The 24,467-nt window shown below is 40.1% G+C and overlaps 1 non-coding gene across 1 annotated transcript; it reads right to left on the bottom strand.

Annotated features, from left to right (window-relative positions):
* Positions 1-606: 606 nt before the first annotated feature.
* On the bottom strand, positions 607-711 carry LOC127099270 (small nucleolar RNA R71). Its single transcript, XR_007793795.1, has one exon. It is a non-coding gene; the product is annotated as a small nucleolar RNA R71 (small nucleolar RNA).
* Between the last annotated feature and the right edge of the window lie 23,756 nt (positions 712-24,467).

Here is a 24,467-nt window from a genome sequence, read left to right as displayed (position 1 = left end):
GTCAAGTTGAATGTGGACCAAAAACTTGCCAAATTTGGAAACTTTGAATTATAGGTCATTTTCCATTTTTAGTAACTTTTGGCATGACCTTTGAATATTCAAGATGGAAGTTTAGAATGAAGAATAGACCCCATTTGAACATGATTGAGGTGTCTCGACTCATTTCCCCACCTAATAGCCCTCAGTTGACTGCACAGTTGACTTTTGGTCCTCAGATGACCTTGAAATGTCTTGATTAGCTTGAGCCTCTACCACTTGGGGAAATTGCTTCAAAATGAAACCTTAGCTCATGTAAGATCTTTATAATGATCATGTGATCTTCATCCCAAGAAAATACTTCATCTCTTGCATAAAGGATCTTCTTGAAGCTCTTGACCTGGTGATTGCTTGAGCTACAACAAAAGATGTAAATGACATATTTTTGTGCTTTTGGTTAGTAAACAAAATGAGAAAAGCAATGATATACAATTCAAGCATGCCTGGTGATCTCAAACCACTCACAAGGAGGTCCCACCCAAAGGGAAAGGGAGCCAAGATGCTCAATGATACTTGAGGCTATGCAATGCAATGTTATGATGCCATGAGGGATCTTAGGGACAAAATTGGGGTCTTACACCATATAACTAGATTTACCCAGAACCAAGGAGAATCGTTGTTCGAAGCGTGGGAGAGATATAAAGAGTTGTTACGAGCATTCCCACATCATGGTTTAGAAAATTGGTTAATCATTCAGACCTTCTATAATGGACTTCACTATAACACAAAGATGACCATCGACGCTGCCGCAGGCGGTGCGCTGATGAAAAAACCTTATCCTGAAGCTAGTGCCCTCATCGAAGATATGGCTCAAAACCATTAATCATGGGGAATCGAACGAGAGACAGTTGAGAAGAAGGAAGCCCAAGGAGGAGTGCATGAACTAAGCTCTATAAACATGATGCAAGCTAAAATGAACGCATTAGCCCTTAAGGTCGAGCATATGTGTATAAACCCGAATACTATAGTCGCAATTTCGTCGGATTGTGATATACATGGAACCAAAGGACACCAATCTGTAGAATGTAGTCTATTAAACGAAACCCACTATGAGCAAGTTAACTACACCCAAGGGAACCCATATTCGAATACCTATAACCCTGGATGGAGGAATCACCCAAACTTCTCCTATAAGAACAATAACCCTATCCAAAATAATGCACCTCAGAGACAACCTGGTTATCAAGCCCCTAGACCAAATCAACCTATGCAACCTGTACCACCAAAGTCGAGCCTTGAGAAAATTATGGGAAGTTTTATCACTGCTCAAACCCAACAAAACAAAGAGTTCATGAACCAAAACATTCATGTTAACGAACTGATTACCCAGTTAGGAACTAAGGTTGACCAAATAGTTACTCACACCAAGATGCTTGAAACCCAGATCTCTCAGGTAGCTTTAAACCAAGCCCCTCATACCACATCTGGAGGACAGTTCCCTGGATAACCTCAACAAAATCCGAGAGGACAAGCCAATGCCATTACCCTACGAAGTGGGAACGCTTATGATGAGCCACCAAACCCAAGATTGAGCGAACCCGAAACTTCTAAGGAATATACCAAACCCACATACAAAGTAAAGGAACCAGAGGAATCTGAAAACCAGGAAGGTCAAGGAAAAGGAGAAGAACCTAAAGATAAAACTTGCATACCACCCCCGCCATATAAACCACCTATACCATATCCGCAAAGACTCAAACAAACCCAGATCAATAAGCAATATCAAAAATTTATTAAAGTTATAGAAAAACTTCATGTAGAAATCCCTTTCGCAGAAGCCATCACCCAAATACCTTCTTATGCAAAGTTTCTCAAAGACATCCTTACCAACAAACGTAGACTTGACGATTCAAAGCCCTTGGAATGTAATGCTATTTCCGAGAATAAGCTAGCCAAAAAAGATAAAACTCCTGGAAAGTTCTCGATTCCTTGTCTTTTGGGAAGTCATGTCATCGAAAAAGCTTTTCTAGACTTAGGAGCTAGTGTGAGCTTAATGCCTCTAGCAGTTTGTGAGAGGTTAAACTTAGGAGAATTATAACCCACTAAGATGTCACTTCAGTTAGCCGATGGATCGTTTAAGTATCCAATAGGCATTTTAGAAGATGTCCCTGTTAGGATAGGTCAGTTATTTATCCCTACTGATTTCATTGTCATGGACATCAAAGAGGACAATGATATACCAATCCTTCTAGGTAGACCATTCTTATCAACTGCAGGAGCCATAATTGATGTCAAGAGAGGAAAGTTGACCTTTGAGGTAGGTGACGAGAAAATAGAATTTATACTTTCGAAATTTCTTATGGCACCTGTGATGGGAGACACATGTTATGCCTTAGATATCATTGATGAATGCGTTAGGGAATTAGAACAAGAAGAAATCTTAAAAACAATTAATTTTCCATCAACCCTCATAATAGAATATGATGACTTTAAGAAACCCTACATCGATGATAACCTTTACGAATGTTTATCCCTTACCCTAGATCCTATGCCATTCCCTAAGAAACCAACCTTAGAACTTAAGGAACTGCCTAAGAATCTGAGATATGAGTTCCTCGATGAAGAGATGAACCGTCCAGTTATAGCCAGTGCTACCTTGAGCCAAGAGGAAACAAACCAACTTTTAGAAGTTTTACGAAGATATCCCTCAGCCTTAGGATATAATATCTCTGACCTGAAAGGTATAAGCCCATTCGTATGCATGCATCGAATTTCGCTCGAAGATGATTCAAAACCCTCCAGAGAACATCAGAGAAGAATAAACCCTATAATGAGTGATGTTGTTAAAAAGGAAGTTCTTAAGTTACTTGAGGCAGGTATAATCTACCAGATCTCGGATAGTAAGTGGGTGAGCCCTGTGCATGTAGTACCTAAAAAGGGAGGCATCACAGTCGTGCAAAACGATAAAGGCGAACATGTAGCAAAATGGTTAGAAGGAGGATGGCGGATGTGTATAGATTATAGAAAATTAAATAAAGCAACCAGGAAGGATCATTTTCCTTTACCATTTATAGACCAGATGTTGGAGCGTCTGGCCAGACACTCTTATTTCTGCTATCCAGATGGATACTCTGGATCCAAATACCTATCCACCCTGAAGATCAAGAAAAAACTACCTTTACATGCCCTTATGGAACTTTTGCCTACAGACGAATGCCATTCGGCCTCTGTAATGCCCCAGCTACTTTCCAACGTTGCATGATGTCAATCTTTGCAAATTACCTAGATGGTATCATGGAAGTGTTTATGGATGATTTCTCGGTTTGCGGATTTGACTTCCACAATTGTCTTGCTAACCTTGAGAAAATCCTGGAGAGATGGGTGGAGGTAAACCTCGTGCTAAACTGGGAAAAGTGTCATTTCATGGTGACCGAAGGAATTGTTTTAGGACATATAGTTTCTGAAAAAGGTATAGAGGTAGATAGAGCTAAAATAGAAGTTATAGAAAACCTAAAACCACCCAAAACTATTAGAGAAGTCCGAAGCATTCTTGGACACGCTGGATTCTACCGGCGTTTTATCAAGGACTTCTCTACAATAACTAAACCTTTAACTGGACTTTTATTGAAAGATGCTAAATTCATTTTCGATGAAAAATGTAATGACGCATTTAATCTTTTGAAGCAAGCATTAGTATCAGCACCCATTATGAAACCACCTGATTGGTCAGAACCTTTTGAGATAATGTGTGATGCTAGTGATTATGCGGTTGGAGCTGTTCTAGGACAAAGGAAAGATAAAAAATTACATGCAATATATTATGCCAGTAGAACCCTAGACGTTGCCCAACTTAACTACGCAACAATTGAGAAGGAATTACTCGCTGTAGTTTTCGCTATAGACAAATTTAGATCTTATCTAGTAGGAGCAAAAATTATAGTTTACACCGATCATGCTATTCGTTACCTGTTAAGTAAAAAAGATGCCAAGCTCAGGTTACTCCGATGGATTATGTTACTACAAGAGTTTGATTTAGATATAAGAGATATAAAAGGCACTGAAAATGTAGTAGTTGATCACCTTTCTAGGCTAGAACATCTAAAACCAGACTTAGTACCCATAAATGATGATTTCGCCTATGATAGACTGATAGCTAGACTAGAAACCATTAAAGATGATAACCTAGGCCCTCATGAGCACTTCCAAAATTCCTTAGCAGTAAGTAATGTACCATGGTATGCAGACTTCGTTAATTACCTAGCCGCTGATATCGTACCCCCTGATCTTGACTACCACCGCAAGAAGAAATTCTTCCATGATATGAGAAACTTTTATTGGGACGAACCGCTCCTTTTCAAAAGGGGTAAAGATGGCATTTTTTACCGTTGCATTCTAGAAGAGGAAGTAAATAGTATAATAGAGCATTGTCACTCTGCACCCTATGGTGGACATGCGAGCACCTCTAAGACATACGCCAAGTTCTTCAAGTTGGCCTATTCTGGCCTACCATGTGGCATGATGTCTATGCATGCATTGTCAAATGTGATAGATGCCAACGCACTGGAAACATTTCAAGGCGTGACGAAATGCCTCTAAGAAACATTCAGGAAGTGGAACTCTTCGATGTATGGGGTATAGATTTCATGGGACCTTTCCTACCATCCTTAGGAAACGGATATATCTTAGTAGTTGTAGACTACGTGTCTAAGTGAATTGAAGTTATAGCTGCACCCACAAATGACACTAGGGTGGTGATTAAGCTATTTTAAAACTATATATTCCCTAGATTTGGAACACCCCGTTTAGTCATAAGCAATGGAGGATCACACTTCATATCGAGAATATTTGATAAACTTTTAAGAAAATATGGAGTTAGGCATAAAGTAGCAACACCATACCACCCACAGACTAGTGGCCAAGTAGAAGTATCCAATAGGGAGATAAAACAAATCCTAGAGAAAACTGTCTCTATCTCTAGGAGAGACTGGTCTCAGAAGCTTCAAGAAGCACTATGGGTCTACCGAACCACTTTCAAAACCCCTATAGGAACTACTCCCTACCAACTAGTCTATGGAAAATCCTGTCACTTACCGTTCGAATTAGAGCATAAGGCCTATTGGGCCATTAAAACTTTAAATTTAGACTACCTGATCGCCGGAGAAAAGCGTATCCTTGGCATTCATAAACTAGAAGAACTTAGGCAATCTGCCTACGAGAATGCAAAAATATACAAAGAAAGAACAAAAGCCTGGCACGACAAAAGAATAGTAAAGAAAAACTTCAATATAGGCGACCCTGTTCTCCTTTTCAACTCTAGGTTACGACTCTTCCCTGGGAAGCTACGCTCAAGATGGACTGGCCCTTTCGAAGTATCCAAGATTCTGAGATCTGGAGCCGTAGAAATCAAGAACAAAACTTGTAGTCTATTCATTGTAAATGGACAAAGGCTGAAGCTCTACGAAGGAGGAGACATTCCAACATACTACTCAAGCCATACTTTGATTTATCCATCGATTCCTACTACTACAGGTGTATAAATTCTAATCGTCAAGCTAATGACGTTAAACAAGCGCTGCGTGGGAGGCAACCCATGGTTTTTCATTTTACTTTTTCGCATTTATTTTATTTTATTTTATTTTATCATATTTTCACTGAGACTAAATATTTGAATGGTTTGTATTTTCAGGATCCCTTTCCTAACTTTTACAGGATGCAGGATTTCGACGATATGCACGTAGCCTATAGAGATGATGCTTAGAGAGAGCGCTACATCGCTCTTTATCAGCGCCCTATGGCGCCCACACGCTATCCAGATCAGCACTGCATGGAAGCCCTGGGTATCGAGCAAAGTATCCGATTTCTGAGCCACTATCTCCATTGGGACGAGTTCGCTGATGACCTGAGTAACAACTACAAGAACTTGACATTGGAGTTCCTCAGTTCATTTGATTGTGACCCGTACTCTGGACCGGATGGGTATGCTGCTTTCAGGCTCTTTGGAGTTGAGTACTCTTTTAGCCAGAAAGAGTTTGGTGACCTATTGGGTTTCCAGACCACCCCTGACGCTATCCCCGAGACACCTATGGGATACTTTCTGGGTAAGGAGGTGGAAAAGTTCTGGAGTGATATATCAGGTGGAGGAAGCCAGGATCCTTCAACGCAGTTGTCCCAGGCTATACATAACCCTGCTTTTAGATACTTCCAGATGATATTGGCACATTCCTTCCTAGGAAGACCGGATGCTGAGACATTACTGAGTGAAGAGGAGATCTTCCTACTATTTTGTGCATCCCAGTCTCTCCCAGCAGCATATGGGAACTTTCTGTTATGTGGCCTCAGCGGTGTTTCCAGATCGACCAAAGGAGTCATCCATGTTGGAGGGATCATCACACAGATTGATATCGCTCTAGGTCTATCTCGTAAGCTGTTACATCTCTGGACCTATTGTGGATACACTACCATGGATATCAACTTCTGCTTGACCAGAGGGTTGATGAGGAGAGCCACCTTCCACCCATGTCAGTTCAGATTGCTAGTCGACAGTGAGGCGATTCTTTATTTTACACTACCTGATCCTATGTTGACTAGTGTGCATGATCCAGTAAACTGGAGTTATGCTCTGGAGGGCCAGGAAGAGACTATCGAGGAGCCGAGATCACCACCTTTTGCTGAGTATACACCTACACCACCTTCTCCCAGGATCACTATATTCTCTAACAATCTATCATTGCAGACCCCAGACATCCGCACCCAAATTGCAGAGTGTCGTAGAGAGATCGCAGAGCTTAGACAGGAGGTAGCTGACCTCACCTTACAGATGGCAGTATCTGATCTCACCCACGCTACCGAGGCCAACTATTTATACCAGGAGATCGCAGAGCTTAGGCAGGAGATAACCATGCTCCGTGGATCTACTCAGGAAGACGACCCCCCTATTATATGATCTTACCATCTTATTTTATTTTGTCTCATTGATGCTTATATTTCTCGCATTTACATAACTTATTTTATATCATTGCATTTGGGATATTTTATTAACTATGTCAGCACATTGATATTTCTACTTTTATATATATATATGTTTTATGTTTGTTTATTTTATTTACATTTTTTATTATAGTTTAAATATATTAATTTTTTATTTATTTATTAGTCAATGTTTTAAATTTTATTTTTATAAAATTATGCAAGCCTTATTTCAATAGGAATTACAATGTAAACGCTATCCGGACCCCCTAACCAAAAAGACAACGAGTAGCCCAAGCCAAATGACCAAAATCTGGCCCAGCCGAATTTTGTCTTGTGGCACCCGCCATAGACACTGCGGCGCCCGCCACAGCGTCTGTATAAGCTCGGGGCAGACTCCCTTTCTTCATCATTTTTACACCTTAAAACCTTCAAAACCCATTTTTCCACCTTGCGAAAACTTCCTTGAACCCCGCAAAAGCTCCCACCTATCTCATCCTCACACCATACAAATCATTTTCCCAATTTCCATTTTCATTTTCATCCATCAAAAATCATAAAAATCACACCTTTTTACAAACCCACGTCATCTTCTTCATCACATTACAAGAGCTACATAATGGAGTTCAATGGATTCATCCTTCGTCAAGGGAAACCGGGTGATAGGCAAAGGAAGAGTATTGAACGGTTGCAAAATCGGGAGATCCTCTCGACAAGGTATGTTGATGAAAACTGTCTCTACACTTTGGGTATCTACCATAGCATTTTTTATTTATTAGATAATTTAGGTTTTCATAGTATCTTTTCAAACAAAGGACCTACCTATGAGCGATTGACAATCTAATTTTTAAGCTCTTTAATCTATATTGTCAATCCTAACACTACTAGCACAGTTGGTACTGTCCGATTTAGAATGTTTGCTGTTGAATATGAATTCAGTACCGACGAACTAGCAGGCTTGTTAGGAATCCCTCATGGGGACGGTGCTATTTGTGAGGCCCCTTTGGATTCGGATTGGTCAGTCGAGGTGTTTTCCTTCTAGAAGAGATTGTCAAACACTTCCATAAATTCTTTTGAAGGAATTCTTGCCTCGACTATCCATAACCCGACCATCAGAGTTTTCAGATATTTGTTGGCATGTACTATTTTTGGCCGGGAGAATTCAAATAAGGTCAATGCTCGAGAGCTTCTATTTTTGTAAGGAAGCCTCACGAATAGAAGAATTAATTTGGTTCCGTTCATGCTCGCGCATATGGCTTTAACTTTAAATTAAGCGGGACCGATTGTTTTCGGAGGATTGATTACGTCTATTGCTCGGGCGCTTAACTTGAACAATGAGATAGCTACCCTAGATCCCTTACCTCCTCGCACAATTAACCTAAAATTTCTGAGAGATATGAAATTGTGCCGATTGAGGAGAGAAGAAGGCTATGTTCTCATGGTTCATGGTGTAGCTATCCCATTTGTTGTTTTACCCTGCACTAGACGTACTGATGTACGTGATGAAAGGAATTGGACCTACGTTTATTTTGAAGACAAGTTGACGCACCGGTATAACACCCGAGCAAATCATCAGAAGATAATGGAACACCTCGAACAAGAGAATAGGGACCTGGAGGAAGAAATAGCTAGACTGACTGCCATGATGGAGTCAGTCCTGGCCGCGCAAAGTCAAGCTTCACCAACTCCTGCAACTCCTTCCGCAATGACGGTTATCTCCGAAGTACCTACTTCAATGATGCCTGCTGCCACAGTCCACTTCGCTCCTACTATGCCAGCTGGATTCCCTTGGGGAATGCCATCTAATTTCATACCAGAGGGTTTTGTTCCCACTCTTTCTTCTATACCGGCATCTAGCCCGGTCCTGTCTGTGCCACCTCCCGTTGTGCACACCTTACCTCGAGTAGAAGACACCATTTATCATTCTGAACCATCTGAGGGACCGGACGTATATGAGAAAACGGATGAGATGAAAGATCAATTCCTTGAGCTGCGCAAGGAACTGAAGACTTTGAGGGGGAAGGATCTCTTTGGGAAGAGTGTTGCTGAGTTGTGCTTAATGCCCAATGTTAAAATCCTGGTTAAATTCAAAGTGCATGACTTTGAGAAGTACAAGGGAAATACATGTCCACTCAGCCATCTTGTGATGTATGCTCGCAAGATGTCGACCCAGACCGACAATGATCAACTACTGATTCACTACTTCCAGGATAGCCTGACAGGTGTTGCGCTCCGTTGGTATATGGGGCTAGAGAGTGCAAGCATCCGCACTTTCAATGATTTGGGAGAGGCGTTTGTGAAGCAGTATAAATATAATATGGATATGGCTCCAGATAGGGATCAGTTGACGGCAATGTCCCAGAAAGACAAGGAGACCTTCAAGGAATATCCCCAGAGGTGGCAAGAACTGGCAGCTCAGATAGTGCCACCCTTGGAGGAGAAGGAGATGACAAAGATCTTCTTGAAGACTTTGAGCTCTTTCTATTATGAGCGCATAATTGCTAGTGCTCCCTCGAACTTCACTGAAATGGTGAATATGGGAATGAGGCTAGAAGAAAAGGTCCATGAAGGACGCTTGTCTCGTGATGATGGCTCCTCGGCAAAGAAGTAGGGGGGATTTGCTAAGAAGAAGGAAGGGGAAGCTCATGTTGTTTCTTCCCAGCCGTCAACCAACACCAGGTGGCTCATATAGCACCTGCTTTCAGAGAAGTTCAACAACAACAACAACAACATCGTCAACAACAACATGCTTACCAACCTCGCAACAATAACAACGCCAACACCAGCAACTATGAAAGGAAGAGGGTGACTTTTGACCCAATTCTGATGACGTATGCTGAACTTTATCCTTCCTTAATGTAGCGCGGTATTCGTTACCTTTAGATTTATTGACTAAATCAAAAGTAAATCATACAATTCGAGTCGCCCCCGCACTTCTATTTATCCAAAGGAAAGGTTAGAAAGCGAACAAAAACCGAGAAGCTTTATCGAATCAAAAACTAATAAAAATGTCAGAGATCGGGGTAAGGGGGTTGGTTATGCGATGGGAAGGTTTAAGCACCCAAAACATCCTCGGTACTCCTAGGGAGCCCTTTTCAAAATTGTTGTAAGGTTGGTATTTTGTGAAAAATTGTTTGTGCAAACATGATTGGGAAAATGAGAGAAGAATGTACAAATTATTTACAATTTTGTGTTTGAATGGATAAACCCATTGCCTACCTACCATCTTAAAAAAAGATTAGGATCAAAACCTCGCAGTTCGAGGTAAAATTCTCAAAACAAGTTGGTGAATTGATTGGTCCAAAACCCTTAAGGTCTTTTGTTATCCAAGGGAGAAAACTCAACCTAAAACCAGAAATCCACCATGTGAGGATAGCTTCAACATGCTAGTGAGGGGTTAACCCTATAATAAGCATGGAAGACTCATTGTCCATCACTAACGATATTGGTGAGTATTTTATCTACCTCAAGGATAACTCAAACCTAATAGCTAAAGGTTATGAAAACTTTTTGATAAGAAGTGGCCATTGAAACCACAAAAACATTTTAGTGAGTTATATTTACCAATGAAAAGTATTTACAAAATATGGTCAAAGTTGACTTAGAATTCAATTCAAAATAAGTGTTATGAAAATAAAGTTTGAAAGTCAAAAGCATAATGCTTAGGTTTCTAATGTTTTGAAAAAAAATGTTGATGTTTGCTCAAAAGTTTTGGCTTGGGTCAGAGTGGAGGGAAGAAGAAGAATGGCTAAGTCCTAATCATACAAATATGAAGGAAAAGAGATAAGACCACAAATGGAGTTCCCTTCTTGAGATCATATTGATGATCCAAGTAGCTCCCATCCTTTGGAATAAGCAAGCAAATAAGTATATACTCAAGCAACCAATCAATCAAGCAAGCTCTTAGAAATCTTCCAATGGCTCTTGTATCTCTCACTTTAGATGCACATGACAATGGTTCTTAAATTTGGCTCAAATAGGAATCCATAGCTCAAAAGCACACACATCAAAAAGTTCCATGAAGCAAATCAAGAATGGACAAGAGTGAGTTTAGAGATTTGGTCATTCATATCCATCTTCAACATTAAGACCTTTTTACTCCATTTTGCATAGGGAAGGTCCTAGAATCTATGTCCTTTTTGTCCATTTTCATTTGAGTCACAACAATCAAAACACAAGCACAATAATATATACACAATTATGTGCTCAAGTGAGCAAAAAACAAATTTCATTAACATAAACATGTGCTCAAATGAGCAAAGGGCAAAAGCAAATGAATAATATGTACAAGAATAGTAAATTGCATAAATGTAAAATGCAAGAATTAAATGTTAATGGTTAGTGGTTAATGGTTAGTATTAGTGTGTCATAAGGCAATTTAGCGCTATGTTAAGCAATCGTAAATGGACTAATGTAGTAGTCACACCTATTTGAGGTCGGTCAATAAAATGTAGGCAACAACACAAGTTAGAGATCTTGATTAGTGAATCAAGCTCCTATAACTTGTCATGCCAAAAGAATATGAGAAATGATCTTGTATTTTATTTAGGTTCTTTACTTGATTAGGAAACAACCTATCCTTAATGCAAAACTATTCACTTGATCTATGATCAAGATGAATTATATTTTAATCAAGGAAGGTTAAACCTCCCATGCATCAAGGCTAACCACCAATCTTTAACTCATTGATCAAAAAAATAAGAAGAAGTAGAAGAAGAATATGGATGAATAATAAAGTGCATTAATGGAAATCAAATGAGATAATCAATAAGCATTGACCAAAGATAGATGAAATCAAGGTCAAACATTAGTAGACAGAAGCAAAATGAAGATTAGAAGTCAAGAAACAAATAAAATATTTTTTGGTATTTTTCAAAATTAAAATAATACTTGAATTAAAATAAACCATTAAAGGTCAAACTTCAAATTCACTTCAAATCAACTTTGAAAAGTCAAAGTGAATCATCCTAAGTTCATCAAGGTCAAACAAAGTTTGACAAAAAATTTCAGCATTTTTAGAAGTCAGAAACTATTTTTATTCAATTAAAAATGCATAAAAATAACCTAATTGAATTAAAATCTCAAATAAATCTCAAATCAATTAATAAATTGATGAGAATATTTTTCATAGATCTATCATCATTCAAATAGGTTGGGAAAATATTTTTGTATTTTTTGGATATCAAAAACTATTTAAAATGAATTAAAAATAACCAGAAAAGAGAAAATTCCTAAAAAATAACAAATGATAAAATAAAAAATATTAAAAATCATTTCTAGGGACTAGAAATTAAAAGAGAAATAATGCAATTGGTCTCACATTTTTTGGACCAATAATGAGTGAGATATGATTTTTTGAAGTGAAATGGAATTAAAGAAATAAAATGAAAATGAAATCATATATTAAAAATGTGAAAAAAACAGTAAGCGTTGGATTGAGCTCATTAATTGAGTTGGCAAATCTCATGGACCACGTGCGCGCATCCACCATGCACTTCAGTCAACCGAGTCATACCCGCCTTTAATTAAGTCATAACATGGAACGGTTCAGATCTGATCTGGAAATAAGATTGCACGGTCCATATTTGATCTGGAGTTGGGACGGTGGTGTACACCACTGTCTTCTCCGGTGCCGGTGAAAGTTGCAGAGATCAAAACATCACCAAATGCCACGATCCACATATCAAATGAAAGCTGGGGTGATGTACATCACCACTGTACTAACCAATTCCACTCTAGAATCCCATGGGGAAAGAAATCAGTGGTTGAAATTTGGGGTGTTCAACTGAAACTTGATGGAATTCAAAAATTCAAAGCACAAAACAATTGCCTCTATTGAGAGGACTTCAGACAACCCAGCAAATGCAAGAAAGAAGCTATATGCAAAGAGATTAGAAGAAAACAAGTTTTGATGTAAACCTCTGAAATGAGGATCTTGAGAGTACAATTCTTCAAAGCTTTTTCTTGCAGTGTAGTCTTAGGATCAAGTTGAGCAAGGCTTAGGAACTATAGATCTAGAAATCAATCAAGGAAATTGAAATTTAGATTTGAAATTTTTGAAAGAAAGAGAGAGTTCCTTTGAGTATGGTTATGGAGGGATTCTGCAGCATAACAGGTGCCTTTAGGTTCTTCAATTATGAAGCCTTGGACCCTTATTTATAGCAAATGGTGAAGGTATGCATGATCAAAGCATGTGCATGGATGGAAAGGGCCTCCATGCATGGGCATGTACAGGCGCATGGAGGGCCCAATTCCAATTGGACATGAATGCTTATCATCAGCAAATGTGTTTTTGACGTGCAGATAATGTGTACTGAGCTCATACAATGCATTTTCGATTGGTTTCCAAAAATGCACCAAATTGTTTATCTCTTCGAAAATGGTATTTCCAAAAGTGAAACATAGCCTTATGGGTAATGGTTGGAAAGCTTTTGGCATGAGGATCAATTGTCATGTTGACAAAAACTTCATTTGCAATTGGGAAATTGGTGAAAATTGATCATGAAGTGTAAGGTGCGAAACATGTACATGTGAAAATTTCAAAAATGGCCAAACTTCAAGCCCTTCGGTTTCAATGATGCAAGCTCCGAATAACAAAACCTTCCACATAAACGTTGTAGATCGTTTCGAGAAAATCAATTTGGACTTATATTTTGCATCATTTGTATTTTTGATGAAGAAGTTATGGGCGCTTGAAGTTTGACTTTTTCACATTTCAATGCCTTTGGTCCAAAGTGACCTATAATGTTTTGCATTATCACATGTATTTCTTTTAGGATTATGAAAATGTATCCAACCTAACAAATTAAGTATACATCTTAAACTTTCCAATGCATTTCATCCCACCTCAAAATCATGAAAAATGAATGAGTTATGGTCTTGGGAAGTTGACCCAAAATTAGAGTTTCAGTCAAAATGACCTATAATGTTTTGAAATGGTTGATGACCTTCCAAACTTCAAATCAATTTTTTATGAACATGAAAGTTGTTCATATGGTTCTTAGTAATATTTATTCTCTTGGGGTCATATCCATTTGACAAACACATCAAAAGTTAGGTCTCAGTGTACTTCAAAATAGTCAGATGAATTGATTGATGAACCTCTCAAGTCCAAACCTTATATCTTGATGAATTGATGATTGAGGACACTCAAATAAGCTCAAATATGCATGAAATGATGAATGGAAGAACTTCCCTTGATTGTATTTGATCATGGGTTGAGGTTGCTTCATGAGCAAGGCACAGTTGAAGCACTGATGAATTAGGGTTTCCTTGGGAAACAAGCCTCAAGCCCTTTGGTTTCCTTTGATCAACATGATGAATTGAGATCTTTGGGAGGCATATAGGATAGATGAGAGCCTTGTGAACCATTGTCATGCTTGCTTTCACATTCACCTAGCCATTTTAATGAGCATGGGGCCACCTAGGAGCCTTGGGTCTCATAATTGCTCAAGCTACAAAACAAATGATGTTAGTGACATAATTTTGTGCTTTTGGTTAGTAAACAAAGTAAAAAAACAATAACATACAATTCAAGCATGCTTTTGTGATCTCAAACCAACTCACAAAAGTTCCCACCCTAGGGTTAAGGAGCCAAGATGTTATGATCCTTGAGGCAAGATGCAAATGCAATGGTATGATGCCATGAGGGATCTTAGGGTTAAAATTAGGGTCTTACAGATGCCCCTATTTAAGGTCATTATAGTCGGAGAAGTGAAGGTTAAAATCTTCGTCTCGACGAGGTAGAATGGGCTTAAATAATAACAAAGAGACGAATTTTGGTCCCTAAGAGACCTCATGATGCGAATGTATGTATGCAAAAGTTAATACTCTGTAGGGAATATGTGTCCACCAAGAAGAAAAGAAATCAAAAGAAACTGAAAATCCATATGAGTAATACACTCATAAATGGGATAGAGACCCTGGGGACTCTAATGGGGAATAAAGGGAATAAAATGCGTAAGCAGGTCACGACTTAAAACTTGCTGAGAGACACGAGGGGAATTCCATGAAAATAAATCAATGGAAAAACTCGAGCTGACGCGAAGATGCATGTATTGGGGAATATGCCAATACAGCAAAAACTATCCATAAAGGATACTTCGGATGAAAATCCGGACTCAGATGGGGAAAATCCATTAAGGGACTTCGCTGGGGAATGTCCAAAGAGGACTCATCTGAGGAAACAACAAAATGAGGTATTACCGGTTACTGGATAATAAGCTCAAGGAGACATGTGATCGAAACACTGATATGAGAGTGAGAGAACCACATGCTCGGGGAGAATGAATATCTAAGACCGGTATAAGGGTGAGAGATATCAAACATCCAAAATCATCTGAGGAAGACCTAAAAAGGTATATTTCGACTAAGGAAATCTGACTCCACAGGGGACAAAAAAGTCATAATAGGGAGTAGAAAGGAAGGAACACCAGGGATACCGGTTACTGGGCATATAATAGGTGACCAACCAGCCGTGAATTGGGGAATATTTCCAATACACTCATCATCCGTAAGGAGGGCTGAAAAAGCAGACTCGATTACAGGATGGACATTCGATTCCATAAGGAAACACGAATCTTACTCAACTGGGGAAGAAAAAGACTTCGACTGAAGAGTGCATTAGATATATTATCTATTACCGTCAGAACGTAGATAACATACTCGCATGGAAGATTATCCACAACCGGTTACTGGGTTAATAAAGGATAAATCGACCGAAAGGAAAGGACATCTGGATACCAAATACTAAGTATAAGATGATGACCAATCAAAGGGAGAAACAGTCATTACCAAACAAGGGTATATGAAAGATGACTCGCTGGGGATAAATTGCTTTCTCAGAGCAATCATCCAAGAGACATATCACCGGCTACTGGGAGATATAGTCAAAAGTGAAGGAATATCAATACCGAATATTGGATAAAGATAACCAACAAGGAGGGGATTACATCTACTGGCTACGGGGTAGAAAACCACAGAAGAGAGTAATCGTCGATAGTTAGGGTGAACAAAATAAGGTTAACTCTGCCAGGGGGTAAAATGGGGTTTACAACTACCGGTATGAGGGTAGAAAACCACAAAAAATAGGACTTATAACTACCGTTTACTGGGTAGAAGGCCACAGACTCTGCCGGGGAAAAGATGAGCAATTACTGGTTACTGAGCAATCATTCATCTAAACTACGGGAAAGTGTCGGGGAATTAATAGGAGGAAATCAATCTAGGAACAAACTAGAGAGACACAATGAAACAAGACTCAACCCTATGAGGATATAACTCAGGAGAGAAATTCCATCCCAGTACATATTTTTGGGAGGAAACTGAAATAACAATCATCCACGAGGATATAACTTAGTGGGGAATATGGAAAAAAGGATAGACACTTTCTGCCTATGTGGCTAACTCTATATGGAGAGATCAGATACAAACATCTGTTTGGGGAAAAATATATCACCAAATAGTAGGAGATAACAAACAAAGATATATGGCAAAGAATGCAGAATGAATATCTGAGTGTTGAGAATATGCATGTATATGTGTTGTTTATGTATGATGAATGTTGACAAACAAACATATCTAACACCACCAGGTCCAGGGATCAAAATGGACAAACATCCGGTACTATATCTCAAAAGAGAACGGAAAGCCCACCGGGGAAACTCCAAATCCGATGGGGTAACAAATACCAGGAAACAAATGATCTCTGCAGTGAAAGGAGGACCAATCACTCTACTGGGAAGGAATCAACACATCTTCCTCAGAAGTTCCAACGCAATTCTGAATTCAGGCAAGGTCTTGGCTGGGGAACTGAACATGGATACGATCTATCATAGAAAGTCATTCTATTGGGAAATTCATCCAGAGGAAGGATGCAACTCTGTGGGGGACAACCACCAATCAAAAAGTTCCAACACCAACACATTTCCTTGCACTGCTGGATAAATCATCTCTGCCAAAGAGGAGAGGAAGCACTACTCCGTTGGGGATGGAAAGATACACATCTTCATCAACCACTCTGCTCAGGAGGAAACAACAAACGGGCTTTGATCAGACAATTCCACTAGGGAAACAATGTTGATGACTGAACTGGGGATTACCTGTAGGCGATCTACTGGGGATACCCTTCTAGTGACCATACTGGGAAGTAAAAAAAAAAGATCAACCATGTTGAGGATGGTTGAGGAGCAAATCTGCTGGAGATTAAAGTAGACAAGTCCACAGGGGAAAGGCTACAAACCAAACTTGATGAGAATTTCGCTCATGCTGGGGATTTCCCGCTCACTCCGGCGGGGAGATTTCTAACTTGAAGTGAGGGAGAACTAACTTCTTCGAAAAGATTTAGCATATCCAATTTATCAATCTATAAGGGATTTTATGTCAATCCACGCAAGGGATGACAACCATATAATTGATAACAAAAATGCTAAACCCAACCTCATTGAAGAGCTAGAAGATTAAGACTAGACTCCCAAACTCTCTGGGGATTTGGTGAGACTTAATTTTCTTCTGCACTCGCGGAGGAGACAAACGGAAAGATAATGAAGAGGATGTAAGTCTGCTGGGAATATAAACAATTGTCTTACCCTTTTGGAGATCATACCATCCTTGGGAGAACACTGAAGACGTCCCAAGTATCCTTTTTGTCATTGTGAATGATCACTTTGTTTAAAAACAATTTATGAAAATTTTATTTATTTAAAACAATGATATTTATCAATTAAAACATGCAAAATATTTGTTGAACATAAACGAATAAGAGTGCACATAATTGGATAAAGGCTCAAATTTATTTGATGGAATGGTAGTCTGTAAATGGCGAGACTCCATGGATCTTTATAAATTTGAAATTGGTGATATATATTGGTAAAGGGATACATTGAACATAATGACCATTTCTCCACCAACTCTGAATCCGATGTATTTGAAACATCAGTTGACGATGACTGAGCGAGAATCTTTGACAGATGACAGTTGTAGAACAAAGTTTTGTCAGGATGCAGTTAGTTGCCAAATCCCTAATTTTTGCCTAGATTTCCCTAGGGTGAGATACTCAATCTAGCGGGATACGTATTCATTTTTTATGTCTCTAACTTTTGCCTGGACCGCCCTTTCGGGTTTTCAATCCACCAAGACGCTCATTTTTGCCTAAGCCGCCCTTTCGAGTTTTCAACTTAGCGAGCTATTCTGTTTTTCTTTCTAGGCGAAGTATTTCTTGACTACATTTGAATTCACAGGACGAGTGAAATCCTCCCCATCCATAGTTGTAAGTATCAAAGCACCCCCTGAAAAGGCTCTCTTAACAACATATGGACCCTCATAGTTTGGAGTCCACTTGCCCCTAGAATCGGGCACGAAAGACAAAACTTTCTTGAGCACGAGGTCATCTTCTCGAAACACACGAGGCTTGACCTTCTTATCAAAAGCTTTCTTCATCCTTTGCTGATATAACTGACCATGACACATGGAAGTTAATCTCTTCTCTTCTATCAAATTCAGTTGGTCATAACGACTCTGAACCCATTCAGCATCAGTCAACTTGGCTTCCATCAAGACTCTTATTGATGGGATCTCAACCTCCACGGGGAGCACAACCTCCATGCCATATACAAGGGAGAAAGGGGTTGCCCCTATTGAAGTGCGGACAAATGTACGATATCCATGCAAAGCAAATGGCAGCATCTCATGCCAATCTTTGTATGTAACAACCATCTTCTGGACAATTTTCTTGATATTCTTATTAGCAGCTTCAATAGCCCCATTCATCTTGGGTCTATAAGGAGAAGAATTATGATGTGCTATCTTGAACTCGCTACACATCTCTTTCATCGTCTTGTTGTTCAAGTTAGATCCATTATCAGTAATGATCTTGTCTGGCACACCATAACAACATATGAGTTGATTCTTGATAAACTTCACAACCACCTGCCTGGTCACGTTTGCGTATGATGTCGCTTCAACCCACTTGGTGAAGTAATCAATTTCTACGAGAATAAATCTGTGATCGTTGGACGCTTTCGGCTCTATCATTCCAATCATATCAATTCCCCACATAGAGAAAGGCCATGGTGATGAAATCACATTCAGAAGTGTCGGGGGAATATGAATCTTATCCGCATAAATCTGACACTTGTGGCATTTCTTCACATATTTGCAGCAGTCAGACTCCATTGTCAGCCAATAGTAGCCTGCTCTCAACATCTTCCTAGCCATGGCATGTCCATTTGAATGAGTACCAAATGAACCCTCATGGACTTCAGTCATTAACAGGTCTACTTCGTGTCTATCCACGCATCTGAGCAGAACCATGTCAAATTTCCTCTTATAAAGCACATCGCCATTGAGGTAGAAACTGCCTGATAATCTCCTCAAAGTTTTCCTATCTTTCATAGATGCCCCAGGCGGGTAAATCTGACTTTGAAGAAAACACTTAATATCATAATACCATGGCTTATCGTCCTTCACTTCTCCCACTGTAAATACATGAGTTGGTCTATCCAAGCGCATCACAGTGATATTGGGAACCTCATTCCAGAGTCTCACCACGATCATCGAAGCATGTGTAGCAAGTGCATCTGCCATCCGATTCTCATCTCGAGGAATATGGTGGAAGTCAACCTCAGTAAAGAACGTTTAAATCCTCCTCCCATAATCTCTATATGGGATGAGGCCAGGTTGATTCATCTCCCATTCTCCCTTAATCTGATTAACAACAAGGGCCTAATCACCATAAACATCAAGATGTTTGATCCTAAGATCAATACATTCTTCTAATCCCATGATACAGGCCTCATATTCCGCCATATTATTCGTGCATTTGAAAGTTAGCCTTTCTGTAAAAGGAAAATGTGTACCCTGAAGAGTAATAATCATTGCCCCAATACCATTTCCATATTGATTCATAGCGCCATCAAAAACCATGCTCCATCGGGAACCAGGCTCTGGCCCTTCATCGAGGGTAGGCTCGTCGCAATCTTTCATTTTCAAATACATAATCTCCTCATCTGGGAAGTCGTACTGAACTGACTGATAATCCTCAATTGGTTGATGTGCCAAGTGGCCAGCCAAGATACTACCTTTAATAGCTTTCTGAGCTCGATACTCAATATCATACTCAGACAACAACATCTGCCAACGGGAAATCCTCCCAGTTAAAGCAAGCTTCTCAAAGATATACTTGATTGGATCCATTTTTGATATCAACCAAGTCGTACGATTCAACATATACCGGCGTAAGCGCTTAGCAGCCCAAGCCAAAGCACAACATGTTTTCTCAAGCATTGAGTATCGAGACTCACAATCGGTGAACTTCTTACTCAGGTAGTAAATAGCATATTCTTTCTTCCCTGATTCGTCTTGCTGACCAAGGACACAACCCATAGAGTCTTCAAGAATTGTTAGATACATAATCAAGGGTCTCCCTTCCACGGGTGGAGACAGAATCGGAGGCTCGGACAGATATTCCTTAATACTGTCAAAGGCCTTTTGGCAATCCTCGGTCCAATCATGACGCTGATATTTCCGGAGGAGCTTGAATATCGACGCACATGTGGCAGTCATGTGGGATATAAATCTGGAGATATAATTCAAGTGGCCAAGAAAACCTCGGACTTGCTTCTCAGTTTTGGGCACAGGCATTTCTTGTATTGCTTTGACCTTCACAGGATCAACCTCAATACCTCTCTCGCTGACAATAATACCCAATAACTTACCAGAACGGACTCCAAATGTACACTTGTTAGGATTCAGACGAAGTTTGTACTTCCTTAAACGCTGAAAAAGCTTCAACAAGTGATCTACATGTTCAACTTTCGTTCTTGACTTCGCAATCATATCATCAACATACACCTCGATCTCCTTGTACATCATATCATGAAACAAGGTAGTCATAGCTCGTTGATACGTGGCTCTGGCGTTCTTCAAACCGAAGGGCATCACTCGATAACAGAATGTTCCCCAAAGTGTGATGAATGTTGTCTTCTCCATATCCTCGGGTTCCATTTTAATCTGATTAGATTCAGAAAATCCGTCCATAAACGAGAAGACATTGAATTTAGATGTATTATCTACCAACATATCAATGTGTGGTAGAGGAAAATCATCTTTCGGACTAGCCTTATTCAAGTCTCTATAGTCCACACACATTCGGACTTTTCCATCTTTTTTAGGCATGGGCACAATATTGGCCACCCACTGAGGATATGTAGAAGTCACCAGAAACCCCCCATCAATTTGCTTCTGAACTTCTTCTTTGATCTTCACTGCCATATCAGGATGAGTTCTTCTGAGCTTCTGCTTCACAGGCACACACTCAGGCTTCAAAGGCAAGAAATGTTGCACGATATCAGTATCTAGACCAGGCATGTCTTCATATAACCAGGCAAAGACGTCGACGTATTCTCATAGCAACTCAATCAACCCCTTCTTAACAGACTCTTCCAGGAGTGCCCCAATCTTCACTTCTCGCACACAATCCTCAGACCCCAAGTTGACTGTTTCCAGATTCTCAAGATGTGGCTGAATGATCTTCTCTTCGTGCTCAAGTAGACGGGTAATCTCATCAGGAATCTCTTCAATATCATCTTCTTCGGCCCTAAATACAGGGAACTCAAAGTTGGGAGATGGTGTTGGATCATTATGTTCAATGGGTTTGATCAACCTGCATAATGATTTTGGATATAAAGAGATTTTAGAATTCAAACAAGGCAAATCATTATGCAGATGAAAAGATTGATTTTATTCTATTTTTAAGGTTTTATGGTGATCACCAATTTCATGCAAAAAAAAAGAAAAAAGTGAAAATAATTGGAAAAACAAACATTTAACATGAATTTATTGAATGAAAATATCATTGTATTTATGAGCCAACAATATCATCACTCCTCCTTTTGGCATGGGAGATGGGTTTTTAAAAAATAAACATGAACATTACGTTGACTTATGGACGACTGTTGGAACATCAACAGCGACCCAATTATTGCAGACCCCTCCAGGGATGACAAAGTTGCCAGAATCTTCCTCTGCATCCTCTTTCACAATAGCAGCAGCTTCCTCGTCTTGGACGGCGTGGATGAACCCACCACTCTGAAACATCCCATGCTTTTTGAAAGTTCCAGAAGAATACGCTATGCCAGCCCGGGATTTATTGTCTTCCAGCTTTATCATTTGTCCTAAATTGGTGGTTGTGCCATGCTCAATGGCCAACTTAGCATGATTGTAGGACGCAAATGAAGAAGTTCCTTTCTTAGTAGGCTCAGCAATAGATAAAGCTTGGAATGGCGTTCCAACTTCATCCTCAGCATCTATATAAGAAAGGGAAGACATATGGCTAACCAGGAGAGCCTTCTCTCCCCCTACCACCACCAGCTTTTTGTTCTTGACAAATTTCAATTTCTGGTGTAGGGTGGATGTCACGGCGCCTGCCTCGTGAATCCATGGTCTGCCCAACAGACAGCTATATGATGGGTGGATATCCATGACCTGAAAAGTGATATGGAAATCACTTGGTCCGATCTTGACTGGGAGTTCAACCTCACCAATCACCGTTTTGCAGGATCCATCGAAAGCTTTTACCACTACTCCACTCTGCCTCATGGGAGGCCCCTAGTATGACAATCTGGACAAAGTGGACTTTGGCAACACATTCAATGATGATCCAGTGTCTATCAGCACATTAGACATGGCATCATCCTTGCAGCTCATAGATATGTGAAGTGCCAAATTGTGGTTTCTTCCTTCCTCAGGGAGATCAGCATCACAAAAACTCAGATTGTTACAAGCGATAATGTTTGCAACAATACTATCGAAATATTCTATTGTGACGTCATGGTCTACATACGCCACATCCAACACCTTCTGCAGAGCTTCACGGTGTGGTTCTGAGTTCATAAGCAAAGATAGCACAGAGATCTTTGACGGCGTTTGTAGAAGCTGATCTACAACGTTGTATTCACTCCTCTTGATGAGCCTCAGCATCTCATCACAGTCTTCTTTCATTGTGCCATTCTGGCCAGCAAAGACACAAGTTCTTACAATAGTTGGAGGTTTATTAGCAACAAGTGTCGGATTCGGAGCAATAACAGCATTTCCAACCGGGCGCACAACACAGTCAGCAACATCGGCTCTTCTGATGTCAGCCAAGGGTTTCAACGGAGCCAAGAAAACACGACCACTACGGGTCAGACCGCTGACATCAGCGATATTAACAATAGAGGTGGAGGGCAGGGGCACCTCTTTCCCATCTTCCAATGCCACAGCATTGTAATGATAGGGGACAACCTTATCAGAAGAGTATGGAATAGGGCCAGCTGGTTTAATTATCAAAGTTATGGGATCCGAAATACTGGAGATATCACATTGACTTCATCATCCGCATCGCGATTCTGAAGTATTTCAATTACACCTTCATCCAGCATTTCTTGGATGTCTTTACGGACTTGGCGACATCCCCTCTGATTGACAGTGCAAACTCGGCATCTGTCGTGGTCGTGCTCATAGTGATTGTATTCAGACAACAGTCTGTGGATCTCGACCAATGATTGTCGAATATGGCTAACATATTTGACTTTATATTTACCAGGGCATCCCTGGACCATGTTGACAGCATATTTCCCATTCTCGGGCAATGGGTTCTTCTTAACGTTGGGACCTACATCCTCAAAACACAAGGTACCACTTCTCACAATGTCTTGAACCTTGGTCTTCAGCGGGTAACAGTTTTAAACGTCATGTCCGGGGGCACCGGAATGATAAACACAATGCAGCTCAGGCTTATACCACCACTGAGGGTTGGTAGGTATAGCCGGTGGGTCGTGTGGAGTAATCAGTTTCCTCTCTATCAAAGAGGGATATAGCTCTGCGTAGGTCATGGGAATAGGATCAAAAGTGACCCTTTTCCTCTCATAGCTTGTACTGGTCTTATTATTGTTTCGAGGCTGGTAGGCCTGCTGTTGAGGACGGTGTTGTTGTTGTTGTTGATATTGTTGATGTTGTTGTTGTTGGTTATTAAGCTGATAGTGCTGGTTTTCTCTGAAAATAGGTGTTATGTGAGCCACCTGATGCTGATTACCGGTGGGACGCACGGTCTTCCTCCTTACCGAGGGTCTTCTGGATTTGACATGGGAGGTCACAGCATGTGCCTCACCATCTTTCTTCTTTCCAAACGCCCCATATCGTTTGGCAGAAGAGCCTTCTTCTCTAGTCAAGTGCCCTTCCCTGACTCCTTCCTCCATACGCATCCCCATGTTCACCATCTCGGTGAAATCACAAGGAGCATTGGAAATCATCCGCTCATAATAAAACGAGCTCAAGGTCTTCAGGAAGATCTTGGTTATTTCTTTTTCTTCCAGCGGAGGCACAATCTGTGCTGCTAGTTCTCGCCACCTCTGGGCGTACTCTTTAAAAGTTTCCTTATCCTTCTAGGACATGGCTCTCAATTGATCCCTATCAGGAGCCATATCCACATTATACTTGTACTGCTTGACGAAAGCTTCGCCAAGATCATTGAAGGATCGGATGTTCGCGCT

Source organism: Lathyrus oleraceus, chromosome 6 (genome assembly GCF_024323335.1).
Source record: "Lathyrus oleraceus cultivar Zhongwan6 chromosome 6, CAAS_Psat_ZW6_1.0, whole genome shotgun sequence".
NCBI classification, from domain to species: Eukaryota; Viridiplantae; Streptophyta; class Magnoliopsida; order Fabales; family Fabaceae; genus Lathyrus; species Lathyrus oleraceus.
This window is presented reverse-complemented; position numbering and strand designations above follow the sequence as displayed.